General features: G+C 47.5%; 1 protein-coding gene across 1 annotated transcript in view; it reads right to left on the bottom strand.

Annotated features, from left to right (window-relative positions):
• The window catches only part of LOC121592435 (laccase-4), a 77643-nt gene that overhangs the window by 36332 nt on the left and 22042 nt on the right, over positions 1-19269 (bottom strand). The window lies entirely within an intron of this gene.

The raw sequence follows: 19269 nt of genomic DNA, 5'->3' as shown, positions 1-19269 counted from the left end.
GTTTTTTGCTGTGCCAGTTTTATATTTTGCTCTCCTTAGCTCTCTCTCTCCGTCCTGTATGGATCATTTAGTATTATTGCTAGACAATTGCCCAATTTGGGTTGCGGTTCCAATTATTTGCGATATGGGGTATGAAAGTGCAAAGGAATGCTTTTCCCGGCTGAAAATGGTAGAATTTAAGTGCTCTAATTTAAATTGGGGCTTTTGAAACGATATACAGGCGCTCCGTACAAATGCTAGCTAGAGGTTAAATTGGTATTCTTACCGCCACACATTGGACGCAGTATATAGATCATTCGGTAAGAGCGCGGCGTCATGAACTGCCGGTAGATGGTTCGATTCTAATCCGAGTCATCTTGTTTTGTTAGCTAGCAGGTAATATTGCAGACATTTTTTAAGTTAGATATTATGGTGTTTTATTTAAATATGCTGTTATAAATCATGAGTGGAATTTGGAAAATGAAGCTTTAATCCCACAACTACTGCCAAGTGGGGGACTTCGTTTACTATTTCCTATGGCGAACTTGTTGGAAATATAGCAAAAAATCCAATTAATCATGTCTACCTAACCTAAACCACAGGTGATTGGTCCCGACGCACTGTGGCAACCATCAACAATGTGCTCCAGGGCAGAGAAGGGTTTCACACTACACCACCACACACAACAATGATTGAGTGCACTTGTGTGAACAGGTTGAGAAGGGAAAATAATCACCACTCAATCGTTTGACACCTTTTTTTCCTCAGCCAATTTTCTCCCCGTCTCCCCAGTAGTGGTAGTAGCGGCGGCAAAAGGCTGCATCTCTCTAGCCTCCTCCACGTACTAATCGCACCTCCCAGCTTTAGTCTTCACTAGGTGCCGGAGGTGTCTCATCATCCCTTCCACGTTCGGCAGTTAATTAGCATGACCCACCTGCCCTCGGATGCCTTCTCCATGTATGAGTATCTGCATGCATCAGGCGAAACGAGAGCGAAAGCCACACTGCATTGAGTGCATTTTCCAAGCCTAGCACACGACTCTCCCGATATACTTGATTACATTTTCCGTCGGCTTGCGATCCCGGCTGGAGATGGCATGCAAAATAATGGAATGAATAAAATTTGAACAATCTTCCAGTGAAAGCGAAACTGTGGCAAAAGCATTTGATCGAATGCTTGCACCAGGGAGAGAGGTGTTGATGGAAAAAAAAGATAAGCAACGCGCGCGGCTGCACACAACAAACAACCCAAGCGCCTTTCCGCCCGGTACAAAGTCAGGTTCACCGTTACCACCCCGGTCACGGGACGAACGATGAAGAATGTAAACAAAAGGCAGACCACATCCCAACCACCGACTACCGCATTGTTGCTTTCCTGCTGGGAAATAAATTTTCGTATTTTGTAGCGTGGAAATGGGGCGCTTTTCATGTCCTGCCCGTGTGCTCGCTTTTTGTGCTCCCAAAGCTCTCCATCACACCAAAGCCATCAATCTTTCCATTGATCTCCCGCCCTTCCACTTCGTTCGGGCCCACCCACCCTGTTGCACTTTGCGCGGGCCCGCACCGGGGGTTGATGTTTTGCTATCGAAATAATATCAACAGTTGTATCATTTTGTCAGACCCAAACGTCAGCCCCGAAAGCCACATCGTGCAGAAGCGAAGGGGGATGAAAGAGAGCCAGACCAGACGTGTGGGGGACAGCTCATGCTGTAATGCGACGGCTCTGAACCGAGCTGCCGCTGCTCTTCTGCCTGGTGAATCTTGCGGTTCGGCAGAGTCACCGATCGAAGAAAGGTTGGCCGGCTGCTGGCCGGGGTGGGAAAATAGCGACGCGACCCGCATTGGCCTCCTAGCGCAGAGGAGCGCTTCTTGCTGGTCGAGTGCCATGCTGGAGGGGGGGGGGGGGAGTGCGGTAGAGCGTGTTGATGAAGATTGATTTCGTTGCAGGAAGGCAACAAGAAAAGAAACGCAAGTGCTGTTGCCGCTACTGCTGCTTGGAACACGACACGATGCTTTTGACGCTCGCCGAGGCATCTTTGGCATTGGCGAGAAAGGCGAAAGCAACGCAACACGAATAAAAAGCTCTCTGAAGTGTGATAGAAGGAAAAAAAACAGTAAAACAAGAACACTTCTGCCACGTGTTATGCGTCTGTGTCTACGGGTGTTACGTTGGGCCTCCGGAGGTAGTCGAGGTGTCTATGGGATGACGGCAGGGTAAGAAGCCGTAAATTGAGTTCTCTGATCGGTTGACAGGGCTGGGGAGTGTTGGTAGGCGATGGAAAGTAATATTTGTTGCCTGATGTTATCAGTTTGATGTTTGCTTTTTTTTTGGGAGGGGTTTCAGCACTTTAGGGACTCCCCTCTACCACCAACAGCACAAATAGTTGTGATAGTTTGCATTCGTTTATTTGTTAAACAAACTTTTGATGTTTTTTGCGAGCAATTCGTAGCCGACATGACGTAATTTGTTGTCGTCTCGTTAGTATACTGTCACGCAACACAAAAGCAAACGTCAAGCGAATGTTTGTTTACGGCTGGAATCGAATTGGAGCTTACTATTTTCAATTAACCGTGCCTACGTCAATAATTGTTTACATGCCAGCCAGATATCGAATAAACAGGGCCAGTTATTGTGGTGTGCTTTGATTTGCAATTCCATTCCCTGTTCCAGACTCGGTCCCTAACGATGTGCGCTTAAATTATTGGCATGGACATGTGGTGTGTTGAGTGGACATGAGATGCAGAAATCGAAAACATCGACTATCGCCAAAGCCATAGCTGGAAAGCGATGTGGTGTTCATTATGGCCAATTGTGTTTTCGGTCATGTTGCCAGCAGCCTACGTCCAAAACTCTTTTCCCCGTGTCCAGACAGGGAAGGGCTTTCTAACAACAAGAAAGGAGATCCTTTCGGCCTAATTTGCATACCGGCGCCACTCCTGGTTTAATGAAGTTATTCAAACCCATCGATACCACCGGGTGTTGTAGGCGAAGACATGACACGCCAACGACGACGTCCCACACGGTACGCCCTTCTGGGCGACGCTTTTCTCGTCGTCGATCGAAATTGTCCGTATGGTTTTCTTTTTATCCAATCTTTCATCCATTTTGATAGGTGTACCCGCCATACGGGGTTGTCAGTTGAAAGAGCTCCAGCGAAGAAGGAGGGATGGCAAGAGGGCTTACCCCCATGTCTTCAGGTGCTGATCGGAGTGGAAAATTGATAAGATTAGCATGTTAGTTTAATGGCGCGGCCGAACCGGTTACGTCCACGCGGCTCCCCGACGGTAGCGAAATTTCACCCGATCGATATCAGCGAACTGTCAGCGCGGAGTGGATGGGTGCGCTTCCCTCTCCCGCGTTGTTTGTATCTCCCGTAATCATAAAGGTGGCATGTCGGCTGAGATGGTGCCTTCGACTCGATAGAGCAAGCATCTCAGTACCGTTCCACCGCCCGCTTGTGGGTTTTCGTTCGCTTCTGCTTCTTCTCCTCTCACTGCTCTCAAGCACTTCAACTTTATCGCCATTGATGATGGGGTTTTGATGGGTTCGTAAACTGCAGCTCGTTGGTAACCGTGGGTCGCTGTGGACTAATCTCACGATTCCGGATGAGGTTCCATAGAGAGTGGAAGATAAATTACAGGCTGAGTGATGTTTATGCACCTTGTGAAGGGCTCATTTTCTAACCCTGCTCGGGTGTCTGGGTAATGCCGAAGTACGCGGGCCTATTATGAGATGGGAGCGAGGGTCTGCTAATAATGCTACCGGTACAGAAGTCATCGCGTCGCATAAGACACCCCGGAAGAAAGTTTTTATTGTTCATGGCTTGAAGCAGTGTGTTTATGTTTCCTTGTAAAGCAAAAACCTGAAGAATTATAGCTCCAATTGCGTTAGGATTTTAAGGCATTGCATGACGTTAGAGTGCTAGAATATAGGGACATAGCTCTTAGGAATTTGTGTCTGTATTCCAGACAGATCGATCAAAGTCAACAAGAAATCTTAAGATTCCTTCTATTTAGTGACACCAGAACTCCACATGCAGTCCTTCGAAACTAGTGAAGCAAGGAACTCTGTAGTGTCCACCATTCCAAACAGATCGATCATAGTACGTACGAAGTAATCATGAGATCTTAATCATTTGGCAGAGAGGCTTATTTCTAATCCAAACCATTTAAGGCATTTAAGATCCTGCCCGATAAATCCTAATGCGCTGTACCGGCATACGAGAAGCGAAGGAATGCTTTTCACATCGAGTGTGTCTAATCATTCATCGAACCCCCAGTAGCCGTTGGTCGAATGTGACGGCAATTACTTTGCCAAAATGTGCTCTACTCGCTGTAATAGCCTATTGCGATGGTGATCGAATGGAGGCTTTCAAGTAGGATTGTGACTGTTCGCACGACTTATCACGTCAGACCAATCTCCAAATTCAAATCGTACCAATTAGCGATCTTAAGGCCACCATCTGGTTCAATCGTGTGATTTCCGATCCGATCGCGGGCTAGATCTGCCGCTAAAAGACCGCCAGATTGGTGTCTCGCACCTCATTAACTCTGGCATTCGCGTGATATGCCGGGCCCCGTCATCGTGTCGCGCACCGTATGTGTGACATCGGGTGTCAGCTCACTTTTGAGCCGGCTGAGAACGGTTTAAAAAGCGGTCCAGCGTTGTCAATCGCTGGACCGCTTTTTAAACCGTTCTCAGCCGGCTCAAAAGTGAGCTGACACCCGAGGCACCCAGCACCCGCCAGACAGTTGGGTGAAGGCTCTTCAGTAAGTTGACCCTGGATCGGAAGCAGCAACAGTGTGTAGGGAGTTTTGCTCAAGAATCGACGATGACAACGACGGTGCAAGCTAAGGTCGCACAGCACCTTTCAGGATAGACAACTTGAATGAAGCGAGCGGGTTGCACTTTTGTTGATTAGTTGTGTCTGAGAGTGGCCCAGAAAATTGGTCTCTTTTTTGTTCGGTGTGTCGGCAAGGCACTCTACGTACTCGCCAATGGCTATCGATTTAGGTTCAATCGATTGCCTGCGCCCGATAGTTTGTGGTGATGGCGTTGTAGCCTAAATGCGTTGTTTGCATTCCATGGCATAACGCCGCCTAGGTCTTGTACCTGTGGTAAATGCGCGTTTACTTCATGCTTCTCTAGAGTTTCTCGCTTGAGCTCGAGTAATTTTGGCCACGGTGTTTCAATTGGTGTGGCGACGGCGGTGGCTGCATGACACGGTCTGGGAAAACCTTCGCGAAATAAACGTTTATCCTCCACCGAAATCAAGCTCAAAGTCAATGGCAGAAACGGTGAAGAAGCCCAACGAGGGTGAGTGGCTTAGGCCCATGCGAGAGCGTTAGTAACCGTGTGAGGTAAGGTTATGGGCGTGAACTTGTCCTTGAAGCTTCAGCGCAGTGCATGGGGATGCCATTCGCCCAAAGGGGTGAGAGGTTGTGTCTGTCGAGCCAGTCGAGGGAAAGCCATTTCACGGGCTACATGCATTGACAGGAAAGCACCGCAATAAGCGTCTCGAAGCAATTTCCGTCTGCAAAGTACACAGGAAAGCTTTACGTAAGCTTGCAATTGGCATCATTTTGCGTGCGGTTTATCCACATATCCACAGACATAATTGTACCCTGGTGGATTTTTTTTTAATTCGAAAGGGAACAAGTTTGTGCGTACTTCTAATGCACTCTGCAGCTGGTAGGAGCAGGTTGATGTTTGTGTGGATAGTGCAAAAAACACACACAGAAACCATGCACTCCACCGTTACCGTCAGTTATCTCTGGAGACCACCAACGCGTTGGAGACGCGTTTGTGGTTGAGTTTCTCCGCCGGTGTAAAGTATCGTGATAATTTACTTTTTACAACCATGATCTTTCTCCCTGGTCAGGTGCTGGGTAGTAGGTATTGATAGTGCCGACTCGGTGAGCTCGGCAGATATGCATATGCGCAACGGGCTTTGCGGATACAACCGTTTTCCATCGCGTCGCCTAACCGCGACAGCCGTTAACATAACGGCCCAAGATCAAGTTTGGCCAGTTTTCCAATTGGTGGCGGTGCTATGCGACCGCTTTTACCTCGCACCACATTGCAGACACGCAACACGGTAAATGATGCTCAAGAGTCCAAACAGTAAAGAGTTGTGGTCGTCGTCGCGGAGTACAAGGTGCGTTCGATCATCGGACGTCGGTGTCGGACGTGGTTTCAAACGATGGTTTTTAAGTGGCGTTGCATGTGACATCATCTGTACGGATGGCATCATGATTTCCCCCCCATGGGAGAGTGCATTTGCAAACATCCAGGGTCACAGACACATACCGGACTGAGATGGAAATGGAAGGCGATGGAACATACCAGGATGATTATGCAGTGGTCCGTGGTCAACGCCGGTACCGTTTGTTTTTTGCACCGCGAGCGCGACTTTGGAAATTATAAACTTTCTCATCGCATTAGAGTGCAGAAAGAAAGTGTTTTCCTCCCATTCCCCGCCCAGCCGATGGCTGATGGCCGATCGGCCCCGGTGCCTTGAGGATGGTTTTCATCTCACCTTGTCTTGCCTGCTGGCAGTTCTGCTGCCGCTGTTTGCTCGATAATTGCGCGAGATGGCGATCCTGTTCTCTTTGGCCACTATTGATGGTCTTTTTGCTCGTGCGCTTGCGTTCGTATTTGCATAATGTTTGCGCTGGTAGATTAATTAATAATTTACCGATATTCAGAGTACGGATGCTCTTCGATGGAAGCTTGGCGAACGAAGACCTTCGCCTAATGCTGTCAAGGTTTTGGTCATCAGTGAGTCATCGTCCGAATTTCGGACAACTTGTCAAGGTGGGTTGGCAGTGCAACCACCGTTTGCGAGAGTCTGTGGCACCGATGACGTGTGCTGCGGATGTCGGCAACGGATACTCCAAACTTTCCCATTGCTAAATCTTGCATTTCAAAACTCGACCGCTCCCCGACTGCCGTTGCTCTCAAGCTGGTTGGAGCTGGTAGGAGCGCTCGCCGGAACTGGTTACCAATTTTGTATCAATTGGTGTGAGTAAGAAACATTCGGCCTGGCAGTATGCCACAATCTGGTTTACCTTAATTATGCACATCCCGTTAGAGAAGGGGAGAGAGAGAGAGAGAGCCAGGTATCGATTTAATGTAATTATGAGAAATAAGTCTGAAAGCTGTTCCAGAAGCGGCCTTTGTGCCTCGGAAATCGAGTTTACCAGCTGTGTTGTCTACAGCCCGTGTGCGAAGGTGTTTTCATCGCCGATAAGAGAAGCTGCGCAGCACAAAGCAACATGGAATGGGTGGCTACACTAAAACCAAGCTGTTGAAAACCTAGCTTCGGCTTCCATTGTTGTTTGCGATGTTCATATGTCTAAGGCTCCCTCCCTTCCCGCGCCAAACACCACGAAGCTGGTAAGTGTGAAAAACATTTGAGCAAAGGAGTGCTAACTTCATTACAGCACAAACCGCACGTTATCGCCTTGGTACACACGGTGGAAGATATCGCACTCGCACCTGGCACCTGGTAAGAAAACACTGCCTACGGCTGTGTTTCGGGGGTGGGAAGTGTACCTCTTCACCAGCAAAATGGTAGCCGTCCGTATGTAAACACCATTACTCCGGTGTCTGAGCTCGCTAGCCAGAATGTTTCTGTGGGCATTACCGACGGTATTTAGAAGGTTTCTCAGTGCCTGGTTGCTCTGGTTGATGCTCCCAGTGGAAAAAAAACCACCGTACCTTCCATGGGGGAGGGATTTGCTTTCACAAGGTGTAAAGCGTGGAGTCGTTTTGGTGGTTTTCGCAAGCACCCCGCCCACTGCGTCGTTTCCCGCGTGATAGTGGCGTATTAATTGCGGTGCAATTGAATTAATAGTGAGTGTGGAAAACTGGGTCACTTGGATGGGCAGCAGTAGCAGCAGGCAAGAGCGTCGGCAAGAAGCTTCTGCTAGCAAGCCCCGTGTTGTGTGTTCTAGGCAACTTTCCCGTTCGGTAGCGCTTGCCGTGCCGCAGAAAAATGAGCAACGTATCCTCCTGCCCCGAACGCTCGGTTGGGTTAACTTGTTGCGTTTTTTTCGGGGCGGTCGTCTAGCGTCTTAGCCCGTGGCCGTCACGGGTGGTTCGTGTAAGAAATTATTATGGAAATGTGGCTTTTCTTCTGGCTGTGGCCGGCCGGGAGGCGCTGTGGAATGAAAGCTTGGATGGAATGAAAATTGCAAAAGTTTTTCACTTTCCTACTGGTGTGCTGGGCAGCTGTCATGATTTCTTTTTTTCCCGTGTGTAAGTCCAATGAAAAGGAGGTAAAAGGAGGTTGAAAACTATTTGCGCTGGAGGTGTGGAACGTTATGCAACAGGAGAAACACCCAACAGATGGGATGTAGCAGTAAATGTCTGCTCGAGTTTAAGAACTAGTTTAATGATTTCTTCTTTGTTTTGCACCACTCGTCTTGGAATTCAGCACAAATGAAAAGATCTTACTGAATGATATGATTTATGCCAACGAAGTGTGAGTTTGGGTCTTCCGATGCATACCTGGAATGAAAGAAAGAAATTATGAGTTTAGTGGAAATAATCTTTGCCATAATGTGTTATATAGTGAAGAGTGGATGCGTTTTTAACGCTTCCTTCACTTTGGACGAACGATGAAGGACAATCATCGACTTTTCTTTTAGTTGTTGTGGTAATTATTAATTGATAAACTGCATTGATTGAGGGAGTGACATTTTATGATTGTAAATACTTGGATAAAATATAGACTAAATTGTCTTTAAAACTATAACAATAAACTTTGAAGCCATGTTTTCTAGCATGTTGCCAGGCAGGTGAAAGGGATTTTCCTTTCCGTCCCGTGTTGCTAATTCAATTATCAGCATTAATGACAATAATAAGCGTCCCACGCCTGTCACACGTCCAATTCTCCCGGGCTGCTTCGGGCTCGTTTCTATGCCCGCTGGTCCGCTGACAGCCGCGCGAACGGTAGAGAAATTTAATCTATTTTCAATTATGCTCCAAACAATATAATTCAATCCCACCACAAACCTCCGGCATATGGCCAAGGTGCACTGACACACTCACAAACAGGTGGTCCGTTTAATGCGGAAATCCGTCCGCTGGTGGAAAAAAGGGGGTTGCTTCGCTTCCCTGCGACGCAAAGTGCGCACGTTCCGGCGATGACAAGCTTTCTCGAAGACGGCATCAAGTCACCATCCGCTATTGTAGTCCGGCGGACGGGATTGTCTTCCGTCGAACACAAAAAAACGGAACGCGAGATTTACGAGTATGTGTGTGTGTGTGTGTGTGTGTATCTCGGGAGCAAAACGAAGTCACACAACTTGGGTGATAATCGGAGCATCGTTCGCTTCGCCTCGATCTAATCGGATGGGTTGTACCAAAAAACGGCTGAAATGGGGGATTGTTTGTTTCTCGGTTTTCGAAATAATTTGATGGTCAATGTCCGACCAGTTTCAAAGGCATCGAAATCGAAAAGATCTCGGAAGCTAAACAACCCGCTTTCCGGGGTTTGTTTTTGTGCTGTTTTACACAATTTCGCGGAATGCCCTGGGTTGAATTTTGTCTGTTTTCTACCGGTTTTTTTGGTCCCAACCAGTTGGATCGTACCGAGCCGCAGCCAATGATCGTAAACCCTTTTACTAATGACATCGAGCCCACCACCATTGCCCTCGGCTGCCCCGGGGGCAGGAAGACTTCAATCGGGAAACGGTCGCGCCTCGCGGGTAATGTGCATTGGCGCTAACGGGGAGAAAACTTTCGTCGTATTGAGTGTTAAATTGTAGCAATTAATCATGATAGCGGTTAAAGGCAGTACCGGTCGAAGCTGTTTTACGGTTGGTATTTTGGTGTGTGGATTTTTTTCTTCTTCTATTGCCTCCTTCGAATGATATTAACACAGATGGTCAAAAGGTAGAGCAGGAAGGGATTCTCTCTGCGGTACTTTTAGGGCTTCGGCGCTTTCGCTATCCTACCGTGGCTAATGATGTAAATATAGATACACCAGAGAAAGCTTTTCGGTTTGATTACTCGCTGGGCGCTGGGGAAGAATATCGGGCAACCGAAATAGAGTGTTTTTGCGAAAACAGAACCCCTAAACAAGCGATTCCATTTTAATGATACCCTCAAGGAGAATTGTGAGATATAAATTCAAAGTGGTGTTATTAAGCTATGAAGAAAGCTGTCAAACCATGGAAATAAGATAAACGCTAACAACAATTAAATCACTTGCCCCAAATGAAGCTATCGGCTCGTAATTTGTAAGCTTTTCTCCTGGTCGGATTAACACGAATCATCATGGCGGAGATTTGATCGCACATGACGGCAGTCCAGTCCAGTTACCAAAAGCGCTTGGAGAAAGGTGCACGGATGCTTATGCAATATCAAAAAGTTACTTTTTCCCAAAAAATTACTCTCCCGCTTGAGACGTAATCCACATAAAATGTGTTTCCAGTTGGTCGCGTAGGTTTCGTTGATATTTTTTTAAATTATTCCACTTTACTTTCCCTTCACTTTATTGCTGCTGATGCAGAAGCGTGGAGATTTGAAGCGATAAGGTCACATAAATGATGTTCGCATCGCGGAGTACATGGACACACTGACAATATGTTAAAATCAACAGAGTAATTGTTTTTTTTAATTCACTGCAAAATAAATCGCTTTTTCTTTCGGTGAGAATCAACGAGCAAGCTTCATGAGCAAGTGATTTAAACATGAAGCAGCTATAAGCCTTTCTTTTAAGCAGCTTATAAGCTTTCCCTTGTGAATCCTTTGCTGCCGAAGCTCATTTCCACCGGAGAAATGCGCTTTGAAGTGGGAATGGGGGTTTCCGGCGCCCAACGTGCTCGTGTTGATGACACCTTTTTGAGTCCTTTCTTTTCCATGTTTTTTTAAATGGAAAATTCAATCCTCAAAATGTCTGCACCTTGTTAGCCGTTAAGCGCAGACGGACACGTGAAAACCACTTCCCCTTTGACTTGATGAAAAGTGATATTGTTGGACGTTCTGGCACATAGCCATAACGTCGGACACAGGAGCGTGACACCAAATTGTGATAAAAACCCCTGAACTCAGCGCTCTGATGTGTTAGTTAACAGGCCTTCCGCCGGGATAGCCGTCAGAAGGCGCACCCGTTCTTGTTCCTGGAGCTACTGGTTGCAAAGTTTTCAGCGTTTCCGCCAGCAGAGAAAACACTTCTCATTAGGTTGTTTTCCCCTGTGTCCCCTGGTCCCGGGGCCCGTCTGCACAAAGCCCTCGAGGGACTTTCGAGTGGTTCGGTGAATGGAACGTAAATTCAGTGCAACTTCAGAGTCTTTCGGGTTGGTTGGTAACTCCCTTTTTTTTGGTTCTGTTTATTGTCGTCCATTTTCTGTTGCTCAGTCCCATTCTCTGCACAAGCACACACATTGCAGAGGCAAAAAAATGGCAACTCTTTCGCATCACCCGGTCACCTACTTCTGTGTTGCGGCGTGGTGCCACAAGCGAAAACCCCGGGCCCAGAACTTGATGCGGAAAAGGGTACACAAAAGGGACTCCAGCGTGTGTGTGTGGGCATAAAATCGACCAAAATAACTGGTCCAACAAGTTATGTAAAAAGTCCCGAAGTGTCGGGCTGCTGCTGCTACTGCTGCTGGGGTTTGTACTTTCGCTTTTTTTGGGGTGTCTGCGGGTTGTTTGATTTCACATCCACCAGGATGTGGTTGTGGAGGTCCTTTCTCTTTCCCTCTCTTACACACACACACACACACACACACACACACACACACACACACACACACACACACACACACACACACACACACACACACACACACACACACACACACACACACACACACACACACACACACACACACACACACACACACACACACACACACACACACACACACACACACACACACACACACACACACACACACACACACACACACACACACACACACACACACACACACACACACACACACACACACACACACACACACACACACACACACACACACACACACACACACACACACACACACACACACACACACATACACACATTTTCGCCTCCTGTCCTGATGATCGTGTATTGCATCAGCATCATCCGAAGGTCACTCCGGAGGGGATTTATTTCGCTACTTTCGGCTACTTTCGGCTGGTGAGATTGTGTGTCCCTTTGCATGAACGACTACAAATCATTGTCTCAGGGAGTTAACTTTAATTAAAATTCAAGCACAATCCATCACACTATGCACAGAAACACACACACACGCACAAGGACGTAGCTGTTGTCCCTGGGGAATGGAAGATTTATACGGTGAGTGAAATTTACAAGAAATAAACCACCTGAACGTCGCTCCAACACGCGTCCCCGTGCGGCAGGCGATGGTTGGGCCAAAGAACGGTGGGCACAGCACTCGTAAATAAATAATTTATTTAAAAAGCTCTCCTATTCAAACGACGGGGGAACGTTGACTGCGGTAATCTTTCCCGTGGAGAGAGTGTATTAATGATTTTGTTGCCAGTGCTGTTGTTGCTGCTCCTATTCCAGATTTTTTGTTTGACAAATTAAAATGCGGGAGCTCATAATGGAATGGCCGATCGCGTTTTTTCTGCTCCTTCCTCTCCTGCGAGGGACGCAGTTGGAAAATTATGTGCCAGATCAATGCACAACACACACACACACCGCGGGTGGTCGGGATTTCTTTGCTAAGTTGTTTTTTATTGAGTTTTTTGTTTCCTTTTCGAGCTCAAGAGTCAGAGGCTAAAGTCAGGTATTAGTGCGAAGGGGGCCACTCTAATCTGCCAAAACCTACTACAGCTCCGAAAAATCTTTGTTAGGGCGTCGTCGGTGAACGGAGAAAGGCGCCCCGTGAGGGAGAACATTAATTAGCAAACGAGGGAAGACAAATGTCAGCACTCCGGCGCTATGTTTCCCTGTGTGCCTGTTGTGATGTAATTAAATTGATTTGTTTTTCCACCGATCTCCTCTTATCGTTTTCAAGAGGGAAGTTTGTGAGTGTGTGTGCCTGTTTAGGTGGCAGTAGAAGTAAAGGACATTTTAATGGCAGGAAATCGTTTAAGATAAAGCTCCACCGTGGCTTTAATAGTCTCTTTTCGTAGCACACCATAGACACTGTTAGGAATGAATTATAGCGTTTCCTTTGGGCGTGCTCTACACAAACAGAAATCGAAACTTACGAGCACAATTATACACTTTTTCATTGTACAAGCGTGTGTAGGCGCACTGCCACAGCACAAATCCCTGCACTGCAACGCGCTCGTCACGGCTTGTCGGGTCGCATTTTCCACACACTAACATTCCGCGTGCTTAACAACCGTTTGAAATGAATGCTAATATTGACTTTTGTCTAGCCACTCGATCAAAACGGCATCGGTGGTGCTGTAGCGGGGCTCTCTACCGCAGCCCGTATCGGGGGACAGTTCCGTGCCGTTTGCATAAGGTTATCCCTTCTACAGGTACACACGCGGTAGTGCGCGATTCGGTTTTCGCCCAGGATTGGCTGTGGCTCGAGCCGCACGCACAACAGTTGCGCATGGACCTGGGTGAGAATGACCGAGTAACCGAGTGAGCATAACGATAGTGTGACATGCCAGCTGAAATTGCTCATCGCGCTGTGCGATTGTATATTGTCTACGACATTGCGTTCGAGTGTGACAAGCGTTTCTTTTTTGCCCTCCATTTCCACCCCTGGGCGGGTAACTGATGTGATGCAAAAAGTATGATTAAACACAAAAATCCCGTCTCGTCTTTTCCGTGCGCAGAGCGGGCAGGCGGTTAAGGGCCAAAGCCTAAAAGTCATAGCGATTATTGGCCGGTCTTTTCCGGTTACAGGTTGGTGCCGTGTTCAATTTCATAACGTGGAAAGTGGTGGAAAAACTTATTTTCTTGCCCCCCCCCCCTTTTTCGTGGGCGGAACCAGATAGGGCTCGCGTGAGCATCATGAGATTTTTGGTGATTTGGTGGTGCTGGTTTTCGCCTTTGGCCCTCGTTGCGTTGGGCCATGCGTAATCTAATCCACTTGTGCATCGCACGGAAATGTTGCGATTGCGTACGCGGTTTTGTAATTGTATAATGCTTCCCATATCATTTCCCACCACCAGCTCGTTGTGGGCCATAATTGGGGGCCCCGAGACGGTTATGAGCAGGCGAAGAATAGTAGTAACAAAAAAAAATACCGACAGAGTTTATTGTTTTGTGGGAAACGGCGTTAACATTGTATTTGAAATCAATTGCACCTGATTGTGCACCAATTAGCTCTCTGCTGTGTGGGGTGGCTTTGTGGGTAATGGATTTTTCTTGGGTGAGAGAGTGAGAGACAAACAACCAAAGCCTACGGTGCGAGTTGGAGTTGGAGTTTTGATGAAAATCGGAGTCGTATATCAATCTTGCAAGGCAAGGCGATCGGTGGGTAAGGTCAAATAAACTAAATACAGGTGCTTCATGGAGCCATGACCATTTTCAAACACTTTTATAGCTTTATAGCTGCTATTCTTCGAGTTGGGAAGTATTTTTTATGTAATTTTCTATATTTACTTATTTATAAAAGCATCAATCATGTTGGAACAATGTGTTCTGCAAACAGCCTCCAATACGTAACAATCGATTCATATCACCAGGCGCGATAAGATTGCACACCCATCTTGCACTATCTACTGAAGGCAACCGACTCCAATTGCTAGTAGGGTAGCCCATTAATACCGTGTTACCATCATAAACCCCGTGACACGTGGAATTTGCCGTGCAGCTGCTGCTGCTGCCCTAGTTTGTCGCACATTGTGTGTGTTCCAATTGTGGGGTTTTGCAAAAAAGGAAAGCACTACTTGCCGCTGCAATCGGCCTCACAAACAAGGCTCAAAAATTGTCCTGCATTGTGGTGCTGCTGTAAGTGAGCCACACGCCACACGCTACTTTGCGATTGCGTAATGTGGCCCTCGCCCCGCATCTCTAGGCCTGTGTGACAATGGGGTGTACCACCGCACGACAACAAGTTCTGCACAGCGTCGTCAACAACTATTACCTTTCTTCGGTGTTGTGCGGTCGCACCGCTAAGCGGAGTGGAGTGCTGCGCGATTCAAACGCGATTCAAATCACAATCGAACCTCTGGGCCGGTGGAGGAGTCCGCGTGGAGAGGAGTCCAACGGGTGACATACTCGAGAGCGCATTGAATCGAATCATCGTGTAGGGCGCGAAGGGTTTTGGGGGAAGGAAAACCGCCAGCCGGCGGGGGGACTGTTTATGTTGGGTCATTTACGCCAACAATGTGTACATGTCTCAGGCGAATGAGAACGAAGGGTGGAGAGAGAGAGAGAGCCCTTAAGCCCGCCCGGTAAGCCGCAGTGGAAAACCACCTGATCCTCGCAGCCTTTCGATTGTTTGCTACGATTAAAACGAAATAAAAACCGTAATAAATCGTTCGGCCGTATTGCCTCAGCCATCCACCCACAGACCCGCAGCAAGAGAGCATAAAATGTTGTCCCTTCCCCTTTTTCCCGTTCCCCCCCGCGGCTCAAAAACAATGGTGCAATGTTAGTGCCGAGTGTGCGGTTTGTTGTTTGTCGTCCCTGTTAATGGTGATGGCGGCATCTGTGGGCACTTTTCAGCCTCGGCCTCCTCGCTCGGGGCTATCGGGGGTGACCCTTTTGTGCCCGGTGCTGGTTTCGCTATGGGACGCAAGGGAAATAGAGGGTTGCTTTGCTGTGGAATTTGCCTTTTTTTCTCCTCTGTGTCCATTGCAATCGCTTAGAACCGAATTAAGATCGATTTTGGGAGTGAAAATGGCTTTCGAATGATGTTAGGAAAAGGGCTTTCATTCGACATTTCATTTGACAACACCCCCTTCAGCACTGTGAAGCTGACATTGGTTTGCCAATGGGGAGAAGCAGTTTGTGCCATTTTTTTTTGTAATCTCCGATGCGCCCCATTTCGAGGTGACCTTTTTCCTCAGCTCGTTGGGCGGAAAATGCAAACGTTAATGACATTCATTGTACGACGCCGTTTTCTTCCAGTTTACTTTCCTTTCGGGACGGCTGGGATGGTGCTTTGAAGCATCATCGACGGTGGGACAATCATGTTCAATGCTGCAAAATTGCTTTGCTGTTGATTGTATTGAACCGTTTCTTAAAAAAGGTGGAATATTTCGGTCAGCACGAAACGAAAGTACACGGCCACATACTTTGGTAAGCAAATTAACCATCCCCGGTGGGCGCTTTATTCGTCCCGTCGTTTGATGCGCTGCTGCAAAAAGGTTGACACGATAATTTGACAATAAATGCCCACCCCCGGAGGGAAAAGGTGTCGATAACCGCGTGCACGATTTCGTCTCTACCCTATGAATGTGAGGACGACGGAGGACGGTACACGATACTGATTGACAGGAGAGAGGAGGGTGGCTTTGCTCAAACAAACCTGTCATTTGAAGGGCAACTTCGACCCGTAACGGAGACACACACACACACCGCGGAAAATGATGATTAATTCGCTCCGGGAGTCACGCACGTGTGCTTGCTTTTCGGTCGGAAAATGGAAGCGAATGGAAACTCGTATTCATGTAATTTTTGGTTTTAAAATTATTATCATCAATATTCATGTCTACGCCCTGGAGTATCAAAATTTTGAAGCTGACGTTTACCTACGCGGTGATGGCGCGCCCAGTTCACGAGAGAGAAAACGAAATTAAGTACAACAAAGTTAACCTTTGCTTTATTTACATAAGAAATAAATAAAAGAAAATGAATCAGTACACAAAGAAAGGTTCGCTTTGGTTGAGTGAACGATTTTCATCGCATATTTGATATTCGTGAAAGTGTCAGAAACGGAGGAACGAAAGAAAGGGTACAACCTTTCGCCCAGCCTGCCCAAACCGTGCCGGAAATTGACGGAAGTGGGCTTCCAAAAACAAACCACCAAATCCAAACTGTATACGAGCTGGGATGAATAAATTTAAAACAATAGCCCTGTGCGTACGGCAATTAATGGGCTTGGCGTAAAATTGAGAAGCTAGCGGGTAAAAAAATAGATAAATAAAAGGAATTGTTTCGCACATAACACCGTGTGTAGTGTATATGAGATGCGGTGCTGATCCTGCTCTACTTGCCTGCCGGTGAAAGATGATGACCGTGGACACAAAGGCCTTCCTCCGCTCGGCAATTCGGGTGAAAGTTTTCGCAAAGCAACGCGCCACCGCTTATGCAATGGAGAGGAGTTTATGCAGCCCGCGATCGATTCCGCTCGATTTGGGAATGGTAAAATGGTGCGCGAGAATGGTGGCGGATGTGCCCCCATGTCGCACAGGCGCGGGGCACACCTTCGAGTTTTGATCTCGATTCGATCGACTCGAGCGCGGGGAGATCCGGGGACTTCAGGAGTTTGACGTACGTCAAGCCCAATTTCGGCATTACCGATCACCTGTGAATCAGCGATCTGTTAAATCCGCGGGGTCGGTCGCAAAGCACAAACCAAGGGGCAGCCGTTCCATCGACGCCCCTGTGTAGCACTGGGTGCCCTGGGGGCGTTAAAATAATGAGTAAAAATCGATTTCGCAAAGCTGAGCTGGAGTCAGAAACAGGTGAAGCAGGCTGTAAAAAGGGGAAAGAGAGCAGCCCTCGTTTGTTGACAGGTTGGTGGCGGCACTCGTATGGGTTGTGACGGGTCGCGACCTGGGCAAACCGATAAAAATCAATCAAATCACATTTGGGTTGCTGCCAATTATTTGCCAACCACCTTAGATGGCCTCCATCTGGAAGCTCGCTGGACGCAGACGTGTGTCGTGTCAAAGTTGTAGGGTTGAAGTACAGCACCTTTGGTAGTGTCTCTCCAGTCTCAAAACCCTGGTGTCAATGCCGAGTGAGCACGAACGGTTAGTTTAGTCTGACTTTGGTCATAAAACTCTGATTCGTGCTGATCTGGCCTAAGTATGTTGGATACTCGGAAGGAATGATTCCGTCAGGTCGAAGCATTGGATAGGGACAGAAGAACTAGAGATCTGAGCTGCATGATACACAGCTGGAGAGTAGACAAACCGCTGTGAGAAGGGTAGCGCTATTGCGGCATCACATACACACACTGACCTAAATCGTCTGCAAGTTCGTGCCATCTTTGCTTCCCCCGGCTGTAACCCATCGTGAGACCCAGCAGCAGTTTGGGCTCGTGCATTGTCGACTCTATCTAGCGGCGAGATTGGCAGGTTACCTCCTGCTCATTACGCCTGCGAATGCGGCTGGGGCTGATCGGCGACTGATCGACAGCATAATATTAGCTCCATTTGTAGACTTTTTCCCTTCGTTGGATGATACAGTTTGCTTCTTCTTCGTGTGTACTTTGCATCAAGTTGGGCCTACCAGGTCGTGGAGCACACATAGGGAGAAACACAACCATTACGCAATAAATCAACAGCACAAACAGGCGGAAGCTACGGGAAGAAATAGAAGGTGGTAGGTGTCCTAGGCACTCCTCCTTCCTTGAGTAACGGCGGGAATTCTGGGCCCGCCGGTTTCGGACCCCAGACAGACAAATGAGCCGCAAACCGCAATGGAGAACGATTGATTTGACTGCACATCGCGTTACCCAATTATGGGCTCATAAATAAAACATAATAATGCTTGGAGAAAGAGCAGCAGCCTTTCGTCGGATCGGGGATTGGGGAGCGAGACCGAAAAAAAGGCGAACTCTCGACACATTTCCCCGGAGGGCATATTTTTGGGGCGGGATTGGCACTTCTGCAGGTTTATAAAAGTAAAGAGCGGTCGACAGGTCGACGTAATAAGGTGCTCTGGCAAGATGAAAGTGGAGTACGTGATGAAGTTGGGTTGGTCGTCAGCTGATTAGGGTTTTTGGTTTTTGAGCAGTTCCAAAGAAAAAAAAACAGACAGGCCTGTGGAATGTAAAAACAAGGTTCGGATTGGAGCAACAAAAAAGTCTGAAGAATTCCAGAAGAGTTATTTAATCAGGCTTATGGATACCTTTCAAAATTTACAACCACTTCTAGTGAATTGGAGTTGTGCTGCAAGAATTCCAATAGGTTGTCTTCTTTTTGTGACACTTTATTTCCTTAGAAGGCGGAAACTGTTGTGTGAACTTTATGTCCCGAAGTATCGCTATGAACGCCCAAGGTAAAGCAAACACATCAAGACATCGCTCAAACAAACCAGATTAAATTGTAGTTTACAGTGATTTAAGAGGTTTTGGTTGACTGATGTATCTGCACCCTGGTTCCAATCGAAACCACACGCAGCGTAGCGACCATTCGCTCAAGTTGAAGGCTATGTGGCGAATAAGTTTCGCACAC

This window comes from Anopheles merus, chromosome 2L (genome assembly GCF_017562075.2).
Source record: "Anopheles merus strain MAF chromosome 2L, AmerM5.1, whole genome shotgun sequence".
Classification (NCBI taxonomy): Eukaryota; Metazoa; Arthropoda; class Insecta; order Diptera; family Culicidae; genus Anopheles; species Anopheles merus.
The sequence above is the reverse complement of the archived record's forward strand: the minus strand, read 5'-3'. Positions and strand labels throughout refer to the sequence as shown.